The sequence below is a fragment of the Balaenoptera musculus genome, chromosome 11 (genome assembly GCF_009873245.2).
Source record: "Balaenoptera musculus isolate JJ_BM4_2016_0621 chromosome 11, mBalMus1.pri.v3, whole genome shotgun sequence".
Lineage (NCBI taxonomy): Eukaryota > Metazoa > Chordata > Mammalia > Artiodactyla > Balaenopteridae > Balaenoptera > Balaenoptera musculus.
Window position 1 is genome coordinate 75150615 of NC_045795.1, and position 13597 is coordinate 75164211.

The window sequence follows — 13597 nt, forward strand, 5'->3', positions numbered from 1 at the left end:
GATCATTAAATTTTCTGGGTGGGTTGATGCTTTCATCATTATATAATATCTCTGTTTGTCTCTAGATATTTTCTTTGCTCTGAAGTCTACTTTTATTACATATTAATATAGTCTCTCCTGCTTTTTGAAAATTAGTATTTGTATGGTGTACTTTTTTCTATCCTTTTACTTTTAACTTACCTAATCATTGACTTTGACGTGAGTTCCTCATAAGCAGCATATAGTTGGACTGAGTTCTTTTATCCACTCTGTCAATCTTTATCTTTCAATAAAAGATTTAGATGATTTACACTTAAGATCATTATTGATATGTTAGCACCTCAGTCTATTATCATATTACTTGTTTTCTATTTCTTTTCTCTGGTTCTCATTCCCCTTATTGGAGGGGTCAGACTTCTCTGATGTTGCCAGCGATACTCCCATTCAATCAGGAAAAAAAAATCCTCCCTGGGCTTCCCCCTGTCATTAGCTTAGGAGTTAGGAAACACCTGGTCTGGGTGGCTTCTTCTCTTGAGAGGGAGGACCCTAGACACCCTGCTACTATGCTGTTCCTCTAGTCCTGGAGTCTCAAACCAGCTCACCTTTTTCTTACCACCTTTCAGAATTCTCATTTGGTTGTCTCTTGCTTCATTTCTAGAGTTCATAGTTGTGCTTAGGAGGAGGAGCAGGGAAAATGGGTCTATATCATCTTTGCTGGGCCAGAATCTCTGCTTACTATATTTTTCATTGTATGTTTCCATTCAAGTCTCTTATGACCCTTAACCCCTTTCTTTTAAAATTAATTAATTATTTATTTATGGCTGCGTTGGGTCTTCGTTTCTGCGCGAGGGCTTTCTCTAGTTGCGGCAAGCGGGGGCCACTCTTCATCGCGGCGCGCGGGCCTCTCACTATCGCGGCCTCTCTTGTTGTGGAGCACAGGCTCTAGACGCGCAGGCTCAGTAGTTGCAGCTCACAGGCCTAGTTGCTCCGCGGCATGTGGGATCCTCCCAGACCAGGGCTCGAACCCGTGTCCCCTGCATTGGCAGGCAGATTCTCAACCACTGCACCACCAGGGAAGCCCCGACCCTTAACCCTTTTGACCTTATACTTATTTGTGTACATCCACAGATTCTAAGATTTGAAACTTCTTGAGAATTTCTCTTTGTATATCTTACAGTGCCTTGAATATAGTGGGTTCTCCCTATGGATGAATAAATGAATGAATGAATGCTTATGTATATTTTCTTTGGGGCTGTACAGTGGAGTAGACCTACATGTTAAGTGCCCACCCCTGTAAATGGACAAAGGAGTAACAGGGAGAATCTTACTCAATGTGATTTACTGAAACGTGCCTAAGAACATATGCTCACTTAGTCATCAGCTCCCTCAGGTCATCACACTCATTTTTCTGCTTCCAGCAGATCAGAAAATGTAATGCTGGGGCAGCCCTCCCCACCATCACTTCCTTTATTACTCCCCTCAAGCCTATACCCTGAACACACAAACACACACACACGCACACACACACACCCCCCTCAAGCATCCAATTTTTCAGAGAAGGTAGGAAGTCAAAAGGGGTGACATGTCACATTTTCTTTCTAGAAATGAAACTATTACATCTCCAATAAAAGATGAGTATGAAACACCGATACCTGGTAACAAATGCCATAGAACAATGTTGCTGGGAAACCCCAAATTTTTAGAGCTCATAGAAACATCACTAAAGATTGCATGTAAGAGATAGAGGGCCCCAGGCAGGGAATGCAATGGAATGTAAGGCCAGGTCCCTGCTGAGGCTCAGAAGTAGGAGTGATGAAACAGGAAGCAGGAAGAGACCTTGGGCAATTGAGTTCTCCCACTGAGAAGGAAAGGATTAAAAATAAAGGCTTTAGGATGGAAAAAACTGGATGTCTGACCTCCCATTTAACTACTGGAATCATGCATTGTTATCAATTGGTATGAGCTCTTGGTCTCTTAAGATCCCTAGGCACTCGTATCTCATGTTTGCTGCACATGTGTATCTCCATTTTGGTTTTTGTTTTTTGACAAACAGAAGTTTACTTTTAATGGAGTCAAGTCCACAACTCTTTTCTTTTGTGATCTTTTCTTTTTCTCTTTAAGTTTATAAGGTTCTCTCTCACTGTAGTTGGGATAAATGCTCATTTCTCTTCTAGCTTTCTAATGATTGATTTTATACATTTATTGCCTTAATCCAGCTGGAATTAATTTTAGGGTATGGTGCGAGGGAGACTGTAATTCTTCCAACTTGAATGTATTCTTAATAAGAAAGAATAAGGCTTACTCTCTGGTCCAGTGAATGGACCCCTAGGCAGAAAACCAAGGTGAATCCAAGGCCTACTTCAAGTGTTACCTTCTCTCAAAGACCAAAGTCCTGCATTGCCTGTTAGCCAATTCCTGGAAATAGTTGCCTCATACATTTTATCTAATTTTATAGCTCTTCATGAAAGGAGGTCAAGACTGGCACCAGACACTTAATCGCAGCTAACAGCAGAAGTCCTTAATTCTCTACAGTCATTGCCTTTGTAAACTATAATGCTTTAATATCTTTCTTCACTACCATCTCCAACACCTGAACTTTACAAATGATCCTATTTCCCCAACTACCCACTGCTCTACAGTACACATGAATGATGGATAATACTTATCAAGTTAATTACCCAGGCTTCCTTTTCTCACTCCTTTCCCCATGTTCTTGGATCTCTGATTGACATCTAATGTCTCTGCTCCAGGAACAGAGGAGGTCAGATGAGGAGAGAGGGGAAGCTCCATAATTTTTCTTTTCAAAAGCTCTGAAGATCAATTGGGTAGGATGAATTTTACAATGAGATTTGGAGGTTACATAAACATTTCAGTTGGTCTAACTCACCGGCTTCCAGCAGCACCACCACAGCTAGCCCTTTCCTGGAGGTAATTCCGTATTGGTTGTACCCTAAACAATCGGCCCTCTGTATCCACAGGTTCTGCATCTGAGGATTCAATCAACCATGGATCAAAAAAAAAAAAAAAAAAAAAAGAAATCCAGAAATTCCAAACAGCAAAAGTTGAATTTGCTGCACACCAGCAACTATTTACATAGCCTTTACACTATTTTACAATGAACTACATCTGTCTCTGTGATAGAAGCTGATCTCAGCTCATCAAAGAGCTTATCAAGACCAACAGCATTTAGTAATGACACTGGCTTCCAAATGCGTCTGGATTAGAATAAACTTCCTTTGTACCATTTTTAGCTTCTATACATTTGAATAAAGGTGAACCCAGAGCTAAATGAACTCTGAGAAAAAAATTTCAAAAAAGTTAAGATTAAGCAGTGTTTCTTTTTGGAAGTAGGGGAGGATAGTTGTTGAGGAATGTTCAAGGATTACTCTGCTGCTTTTCAACTTTTTATTATTGATTTTATCTTAAAGGCAAAACACAATACCTAGCTAAGGATTTAAATACAGATAAACAATCTAAATAGGCTGCAGTTAAGTACATTATTCTTCAAAGATCACCTCAGAAAAGAGAAGGTAGCTCCCAACTTGTCACAAATTAAATATGTTTAAGAAAAGCAAGTGTGAATAGCAGCTAAGGATGGGGAGCAGGGAGAGGTAGATTAGAGGCATCAGAGACGCCCTTTCACTTTTGCTGAGATGTTTCCAAATGGTTTGTATATCTAGCTGACCAAAGTGGTACAATTTCTTTTCTTAAGTTTATCAATCACTCTGCACATTAATAAATTATAGCTTCACCTCAAGTTTAATTTTACAATGTGCATTTGACCACGTTCAAGATTGCTCAAGAAAACAGCAATCTTGAGAAATGGATGGAAGGATAGATGGATGAATGGATGGATGGATAAGACAACCACTAGGTTCATTCTTTCTACTTATTTGTTCGACATTTTTTTTGGAGTGCTACCAGGCTAGGGTATGGAGGTGAACAAGTTAGAAACAGTTTCATTATGGAGCTTACAGTCTACCATAATAGACAGAATGGAGGACTCAAGATAGGCAAAAATGTCTAATGTGTCACCTAAAGAAGGTAACCAAAATGAGTTACCCAACAACTTAGCATGGCTGCTATCTGCAGTTATATACATGCCAGGCAGGATGAGAAAAGGCCTACAACCTCTCCTGGACATGCTTTGGAGACCAAATAAGTTTGGATCATAACCATCCCTATAAATTCCTACCTGTACCCTTCACACACAAGAAATTACCAGGAGGCATCACTATCACAGATAGTCATCACTATCACTATCACTATCACAGATCTCCCAACAAGAACCCATTAATACCACCCAAACAGATAAAACTGTCTTAGGCTTGTTTCTGCCTTTTTTGTTATTGTTGTTGTTTAGAGAAGACCTAAATCAGATGCAAATTCACCATATTTCCCTTCAAGGACACTCATCATAAAAGCTGCTAGTGTACCTTTTTTGGCATATAAAATCATATTTGCTAAATCATCTATCTCTTTTGCAACACAATTCTGTTTTCATCTAGCAACTGCATGAAGCCAATCTATTGGGCAGAAAAGTAAAAGAAATGAAATATTTACTGTAGAATCACGAGGTGTATTATATATCATCATTCAATGGAATGCAAAATTAGCAAGTATTAGCCTTGCAACTTGATTGGCCATGTAACTGACAGATTTTCCTGTAAGGAGGTCTCCAAAGTACCATCCAATCTAGAGTTTAACAATTTCCAGGCCCTTATCCTGCCCGTCCTGCTGCAAGTTGCACACATGGAATCAGTTATCCACAAGAAAGCCCAGCATGGGGGGGGGTGTAAATAGATTATGATCCTAATTTGCAAAAGATTTCCAGTTTTCAAGTGTCCCTGATTCTACCTAAAGAGTTGCTCCAGCCTGTGCATGACAGCTGTCCATAATGGAGATAGATAGCCCTTCTTTCTTTTTAAGTTCAAGATTTACCATTTGTTTTTGCTACTCTTCCCCAAACTCTTTTAGTCTCAGACATATTAGTGACACAATAAATAACTTATTGTTTTCCATCTTTAGGACTTTTGTACTTGTAGGTAATATGGAAACCTGTTTTTGGTCCTAAAAAAAATAATCATGTGAAAACTTTCGTCTGTAACATAAAAATACAGCAGTAATCTGTCAATGATAATAACGATGATAATTAGATACTGACTTGTGCTGGGAACTGCGTTAGGCTCTTTTCATTCACTATCTCATTAAAATCCTCACAATTCCTGTATGACTTAGATTACGCCCTGTAGTCCCTTTAAGCACTTTTCATACAGAATTCAACCCTCTATTTCAAGCATAGCCAGAAACTGGCAATATAGGAACAGACAAAGGGAAATGATTCTGTCCAGTTGGGAAAAAAAACCCCACAATCCTCATTAAAACTTAGGCACTTTAGAAAGAGGCCAAAAAAAGCTGTTCATTATGATTATGGAAACAAGATCTGCTCACTGCACTGATTTGAAAATTATAGCAAAGCATTTTTTTTAATTTATTTATTTTATTTTTGGCTGTGTTGGGCCTTCATTGCTTTGCGCAGGCTTTCTCTAGTTGCGGTGAGCAGAGGCTACTCTTCATTACGGTGCATGGGCGTCTCATTGCAGTGGCTTCTCTTGTAGAGGAGCACGGGCTCTAGGTGCGCAGGCTTCAGTAGTTGTGGCACGTGGGCTCTAGAGCACAGGCTCAGTAGTTGTGGCGCATGGGCTTAGTTGCTCCACAGCATGTGGGATCTTCCCGGACCAGGGCTCGAACCAGTGTTCCCTGCATTGGCAGGCGGATTCTTAACCACTGAGCCACCAGAAAAGCCCAACAGCAAAGCATTTTTAAAATGCTTTAAAATGTAAAACACAATGAAATGCACATAATTGAACAATAAGCTATTATACTAGAATTTAAAATACTTAAAATTATATCCTCCATCACCTAACAATATAGTTGCTAAAAACACTTGCTTTGTAGGTAGAAACTTATCTTACTTGCTTTGCTTCCTTCTCTGCAATTGTCTTTAATATTTTCTTAACTCTCTGCGAAATGTGAAAGACACTGGAAATGTTTTCAGTTCAAGCGCCCAGTGGCAGAGTGTGGCTCACACTGATGTTATGATGGCCTTTTAGCACTGGCAAGGTCTGAAATGTGTAGCCCTCATGTTGACACTCAGTGTGCTTTTCAAAGTATCTACCCATGGTTTGCACATTCTACGGGAACATATCTGGAAAGTGTCTTAAGGATTTTCCTGTATATCATTTTCTCAAAATTTTTGTATTGAGCTTTGGTATCATAAATCTAAATTTTTGCCAACTGAACAGTGGCAAGATCTGTATTTTAACTCCTAGTATAATAGCTTATTGTTCAATTATGTGTATTTCACTGTGTTTTACTAACATTTCAGGAAATTGGCTGGGGAGTTGGATTGACATATTAAACGTTACCATTTTTCTCATTTAAAATAATGGGAAGTTGTCTCCTAGAAAACATTGTTGGGTAAAACATCTGATCATCAGGTACAAATTACTCACATCAAACAAGGGATACCTATATTTTTCCTAGCATGTTCCCTATCTTTTGCTCTTTGCTCACTTCTTTCTTTCAATTTCTATTTTTACACATTTTCTCATTTAATTCTGGCAACATTACAAGGTAGCTAGTATGACCCTATTTTAGAGATGAGGGCACTGAGATTCAGGGAGGTCTGTCACTGGCTGTATTCCTTTCCTTCCTGTGGTTGCTGTAACAAATTACCACAAACTTAGTACTTTTAACAACAGAAATTTATACACTCACAATTCTGGAGGCCAGATGTCCAAAATCAAGGTGTTGGCAGAGCCCTGCTCCCTCAAGAGGCTCTAGCAGAGATTCCACTCCATGCCTCGTCCACCTTCTGGTGGTTGCTGGTATTTCTTGGCGTGGGGCCACCATATCACTCCAGTGCCTCCAAGGTCGCATCTCCTCCTCTTCTGTGTGTCTCAAAGCTCACTCTGCCTCTCTCTTATAAGGATACTTATGATAGCATTTAGGGCTCCCTGGAATAATCCAGAATGGTTTCCTCATCTCAAGAGCTTTAACTTAGTCACATCTGTAAAGAATCTTTTTCCAAATAAGGTCACATTCACATATTCCAGGAATTTGACATGGATACTTTTTTAGGGACCATTTTTCAGCCTGACACACTGGCTCAGTGTCACCCAGCATGACATGGTGTAGATGTTCAGATGTAGGACTTGCAGATTCCAGAATTCATGTTCTTTCTGCTCCATGTGTTGTCTTCCATGATATTGCAAGACCTGTCATCTCTGCCTCTCCCTATATCTCAGCCTCCCCTCCATCTGCCTTACCTCAGAGCAAAGTCAATATTCTGCTCCCCCAGCTCCGGGGCCCTTTCCAAGGAGAATCTGAAAAGGCTGAGCTGCCCATTAACAAATCCTGTCATACACTCTTGGCTTCTTTCCCAATACTCAGTCAGCTTCCTGAGTCTAGTTCAAGGACCACACTGGATCACAAAAGCAACCTTGCTTTGAGGAAATAACTATTACTGCTTTCCCACTGATACTGATTTTTTAGTGTCCCCATAACATAACAGAAAAGAATGCTAAATATCATCCTCTTTCTTTTTTCTGAACTTGTTGTCTGCTGTTACTTAGGGAATGAAAATGGACAGAAAAAGGAAACCACGCTATGTCTCCTAAATTGTCCTAGAACACATGGTATGAAGGTTAGTCAAAGCCAAGTTGTTTTTTGTCAAGAGATTGCTTGATCTAGAATCCATGTAGGAACTGATGATGTTTCCACCTGCCTAACACGTGGGCCAGTAAGGATCTGCAAAGTGCTATTCTGTACAAATATTTCTCATTCATTCTAGGAACCAGCATTCACATTTACACAGACTACCTGGAATTCAATGTAACCTTTCTTTCCACAATCTACATAAATATTATACTATATTTTATATAAAATATAGAAACTTACTCATTGTTTGGCCTATTTACAAAACACTCCCCATTCAAGTTGTCATTTGAATTACATCTACATGAATCATAAATCAGACAAGATGATTTCATCATTTTTACTTAGATAGACATATATTGAAAAGAAATTAAGAGAGGAAAATGAGCTCATATTTACCTTACTATTTTAAGATTTCTAATGTTCTCTATTCTTACCTGAGGATCTGAGTTTTCATCTATTATTTCTTTTCAACGTAAAGAACTTCCTTTAACATTTCTTGTGATATAAGTTAGTCTGCAGGCAATAAATTTTCTCAGTTTTTCTTTAACTGAAAGCAACTTTCTTTCCATTCTTTTTGTTTTTTCCCTTGAGTTACAATATTATACAATGAAATGTTTCAGGTGTACAACACAGTGATTCACAATTTTTAAGATTATACTCCATTTATAGTTATTACAAAATACAGGCTATATTCCCTGTGCTGTATCTTTGTAGCTTATTTATTTTTTTGAATTTTGAATTTTATTTAATTTATTTTTTTATACAGCAGGTTCTTATTAGTTATCCATTTTACACACATCAGTGTATACATATCAATCCCAATCTCCCAATTCATCACACCACCACCCCACCACCACCACTTTCCCCCCTTGGTGTCCATACGTTTGTTCTCTACATCTGTGTCTCAATTTCTGCCCAGCAAACCAGTTCATCTGTACCATTTTTCTACGTTCCACATACATGTGTTAATATACAATATTTGTTTTTCTCTTTCTGACTTACTTCACTCTGTATGACAGTCTCTAGATCCATGCGTGTTTCAACAAATGACCCAATTTTGTTCCTTTTTATGTCTAAGTAATATTCCATTACATATATATATGTACCACATCTTCTTTATCCATTCGTCTGTCAATGGGCATTTAGGTTGCTTCCATGAGCTGGCTATTGTAAATAGTGCTGCAATGAACATTGGGGTGCATGTGTCTTTTTGAATTACGGTTTTCTCTGGGTATATGCCCAGTAGTGGGATTGCTGGGTCATATGGTAATTCTATTTTTAGTTTTTTAAGGAACCTCCATACTGTTCTCCATAGTGCCTGTATCAATTTACATTCCCACCAACAGTGCAAGAGGGTGCCCTTTCCTCCACACCCTCCTCAGCATTTGTTGTTTGTAGATTTTCTTATGATGCCCATTCTAACTGGTGTGAGGTGATACCTCATTGTAGTTTTGATCTGCATTTCTCTAATAATTAGTGATTTTCAGCAGCTTTTCATGTGCTTCTTGGCCACCTGTATGTCTTCTTTGGAGAAATGTCTATTTAGGTCTTCTGCCCATTTTTGGATTGGGTTGTTTGTTTTCTCATATTGAGCTGCACGAGCTGTTTATATATTTTGGAGATTAATCCTTTGTCCGTTGATTCGTTTGCAAATATTTTCTTCCATTCTAAGGGTTGTCTTTTCATCTTGTTTGTAGTTTCCTTTGCTTTGCAAAAGCTTTTGAATTTCATTAGGTCCCATTTGTTTATTTTTGTTTTATTTCCATTTCTCTAGGAGGTGGATCAAAAAAGATCTTGCTGTGATTTGTGTCAAAGAGTGTTCTTCCTATGTCTTCCTCTAAGAGTTTTATAGTGTCCGGTCTTACATTTAGGTCTCTGATCCATTTTGATTTTATTTTTGTGTATGGTGTTAGGGAGTGTTCTAATTTCATTCTTTTACATGTAGCTGTCCAGTTTTCCCAGCACCACTTATTGAAGAGGCTGTTTCTTCTCCACTGTATATTCTTGCCTCCTTTATCAAAGATAAGGTGACTATAGGTGAATGGGTTTATCTCTGGGCTTTCTATCCTGTTCCATTGGTCTATATTTGTTTTTATGCCAGTACCATACTGTCTGGATTACTGTAGCTTTGTAGTATAGTCTGAAGTCAGGGAGCCTGATTCCTCCAACTCCGTTTTTCTTTCCCAAGACTGCTTTGGCTATTCGGGGTCTTTTGTGTCTCCATACAAATTTTAAGATTTTTTGTTCTAGTTCCGTAAAAAATGTCATTGGTAATTTGATAGGGATTGCATTGAATCTGTAGATTGCTTTGGGTAGTATAGTCATTTTCACAATATTAATTCTTCCAATCCAAGAACATGGTATATCTCTCCATCTGTTGGTATCATCTTTAATTTCTTTCATCAGTGTCTTATAGTTTTCTGCATACAGGTCTTTTGTCTCGCTAGGTAGGTTTATTCCTAGGTATTTTATTCTTTTTATTGCAATGGTAAATGGGAGTGTTTCCTTAATCTCTCTTTCAGATTTTTCATCATTAGTGTACAGGAATGCAACAGATTTCTGTGCATTAATTTTGTATCCTGCAACATTACCAAATTCATTGATTACCTCTAGTAGTTTTCTGGTGGCATCTTTAGGATTTTCTATGTATACTATCATGTCATCTGCAAAGAGTGACAGTTTTACTTTTTCTTTTCCAATTTTTATTCCTTTTATTTCTTTTTCTTCTCTGATTGCTGTGGCTAGGACTTCCAAAGCTATGTTGAATAATAGTGGGGAGAGTGGACATCCTTGTCTTGTTCCTGATCTTAGAGGAAATGCTTTCAGTTTTTCACCATTGAGAATGATGTTTGCTGTGGGTTTGTCGTATATGGCCTTTATTATGTTGAGGTAGGTTCCCTCTATGCCCACTTTCTGGAGAGTTTTTTATCATAAATGGGTGTTGAATTTTGTCAAAAGCTTTTTCTGCATCTATTGAGATGATCATATGGTTTTTATTCTTCAATTTGTTAATATGGTGTATCACATTGATTGATAAGCGTATATTGAAGAATCCTTGCATCCCTGGGATAAAACCCACTTCATCATGGTGTATGACCCTTTTAATGTGTTCTTGGATTCTGTTTGCTAGTATTTGGTTGAGGATTTTTGCATCTATATTCGTCAGTGATATTGGTCTGTAATATTCTTTTTTTGTAGAATCTCTGTCTGGTTTTGGTATCAGGGTGATGGTGGCCTCATAGAATGAGTTTGGGAGTGTTCCTTCCTGTGCAATTTTTTGGAAGAGTTTGAGAAGGATGGGTGTTAGCCCTTCTCTAAATGTTTGATAGAATTCATCTGTGAAGCCATCTGGTCCTGGACTTTTGTTTGTTGGAAGAATTTTAATCACAGTTTCAATTTCATTACTTGTGACTGGTCTGTTCATATTTTCTATTTCTTCCTGGTTCAGTCTTGGAAGGTTACATCTTTCTAAGAATTTGTCCATTTCTTCCAGGTTGTCCATTTTATTTGCATAGAGTTGCTTGTAGCAGTCTGTTAGGATGCTTTGTATTTCTGCGGTGTCTGTTGTAACTTCTTCTTTTTCATTTCTAATTTTATTGATTTGGGTCCTCTCCCTCTTTTTATTGATGAGTCTGGCTAATGGTTTATCAATTTTGTTTATCTTCTCAAAGAACCAACTTTTAGTTTTATTGATCTTTGCTACTGTTTTCTTTGTTTCTGTTTCATTTAGTTCTGCTCTGATCTTTATGATTTCTTTCCTTCTGCTAACTTTGGGTTTTGTTTGTTCTTTCTCTAGTTCTTTTAGGTGTAAGGTTAGATTGTTTATTTGAGATTTTTCTTGTTTCTTGAGGTAGGCTTGTATTGCTATAATCTTCCCTCTTAGAACTGCTTTCACTGCATCCCAAAGGTTCCAAAAGATCATCGTGTTTTCATTGTCATTTGTCTCTAGGTATTTTTTGATTTCCTCTTTGATTTCTTCAGTGATCTCTTAGTTATTTAGTAATGTATTGTTTAGCCTCCATGTGTTTGTGTTTTTTACGTTTTATTCCCTGTAATTCATTTCTAATCTCAAGGCATTGTGGTCAGAAAAGATGCTTGATATGATTTCAATTTTCTTAAATTTACTGTGGCTTGACCTCTGACCCAAGATGTGATCTATCTTGGAGAATGTTCCATGCGCACTTGAGAATGAACTGTAATCTGCTGTTTTTGGATGGAATGTCCTATAAATATCAATTAAATCTATCTGGTCTATTGTGTCATTTAAAGCTTCTGTTTCCTTATTTATTTTCATTTTGGATGATCTGTCCATTGGTGTAAGTGAGGTGTTAAAGTCCCCCATTATTATTGTGTTACTGTTGATTTCCTATTTTATAGCTGTTAGCAGTTGCCTTATGTATTGAGGTGCTCCTATGTTGGGTACGTATATATTTATAATTGTTATACCTTCTTCTTGGATTGATCCCTTGATCATTATGTAGTGTCCTTCCTTGTCTCTTGTAACATTCTTTATTTTAAAGTCTATTTTATCTGATATGAGTATTGCTACTCCAGCTTCCTTTTGATTTCCATTTGCATGGAATATTATTTTCCATCCCCTCGCTTTCAGTCTGTATGTGTCCCTAGGTCTGAAGTGGGTCTCTTGTAGACAGCATATATATGGGTCTTGTTTTTGTATCCATTCAGCGAGCCTGTGTCTTTTGCTTGGAGCATTTAATCCATTCATGTTTAAGGTAATTATCGATATGTATGTTCCTATGACCATTTTCTTAATTGTTTTGGGTTTGTTTTTGTAGGTCTTTTTCTTCGCTTGTGTTTCCTACTTAGAGAAGCTCCTTTAGCATTTGTTGTAGAGCTGGTTTGGTGGTGCTGAATTCTCTTAGCTTTTGCTTGTCTGTAAAGCTTTTGATTTCTCCATCAAATCTGAATGAGATCCTTGCCGGGTAGAGTAATCTTGGTTGTAGGTTCTTCCCTTTCATCACTTTAAGTATATCATGCCACTCCCTTCTGGCTTGTAGAGTTTCTGCTGAGAAATCAGCTGTTAACCTTATGGGAGTTCCCTTGTATGTTATTTGTTGCTTTTCCCTTGCTGCTTTCAATAAGTTTTCTTTGTCTTTAATATTTGTCAGTTTGATTACTATGTGTCTTGGCGTGTTTCTCTTTTGGTTTATCCTGTATGGGACTCTCTGCACTTCCGGGGCTTGGGTGGCTATTTCCTTTCCCATGTTAGGGAAGTTTTTCAATATAATCTCTTCAAATATTTTCTCGGGTCCTTTCTCTCTCTCTTCTCCTTCTGGGACCCCTATAATGCGAATGTTGGTGCGTTTAATGCTGTCCCAGAGGTCTCTTAGGCTCTCTTCATTTCTTTTCATTCTTTTTTCTTTATTCTGTTCCACAGCCGTGAATTCCACGATTCTGTCTTCATGTCACTTATCCATTCTTCTGCCTCAGTTATTCTGCTATTGATTCCTTCTAGTGTAGTTTTCATTTCAGTTATTGTATTGTTCATCTCTGTTTGTTTGTTCTTTCATTCTTCTAGGTCTTTGTTAAACATTTCTTGCATCTTCTTGATCTTTGCCTACATTCTTTTTCCGAGGTCATGGATCATCTTCACTATCATTATTCTGAATTCTTTTTGTGGAAGGTTGCCTATCTCCACTTCGTTTAGTTGTTTTTCTGGGGTTTTATCTTGTTCCTTCATCTGGTACATAGCCCTCTGCCCTTTCATCTTGTCTATCTTTCTGTGAATGTGTTTTTTTTTCCACAGGCTGCAAGATTGTAGTTCTTCTTGCTTCTCTGATGTTTGTTGAATGATTAAGTAAACCCTGAAACTTTTGAATGCTTGAAATTATCAAGTGTACCGCTAAGAAAAATGAGGATTTATCAGTTTTATTTC

The 13597-nt window shown here is 37.9% G+C and overlaps 1 protein-coding gene across 12 annotated transcripts in view; it reads right to left on the bottom strand.

Moving 5' to 3' along the window:
- FHIT (fragile histidine triad diadenosine triphosphatase) overlaps positions 1–13597 on the bottom strand; it is a 1509753-nt gene that overhangs the window by 969530 nt on the left and 526626 nt on the right. The window contains exon 1 of one of the 12 annotated variants that reach the window (XM_036870241.1): positions 2867–2928. The exons of the other annotated variants lie outside the window; for them this stretch is intronic. The gene's annotated coding sequence lies outside the window, so the exon portion shown is untranslated. Of the gene's footprint in view, positions 1–2866; positions 2929–13597 lie in introns of those variants that run through there. 12 annotated transcript variants of the gene reach the window in all.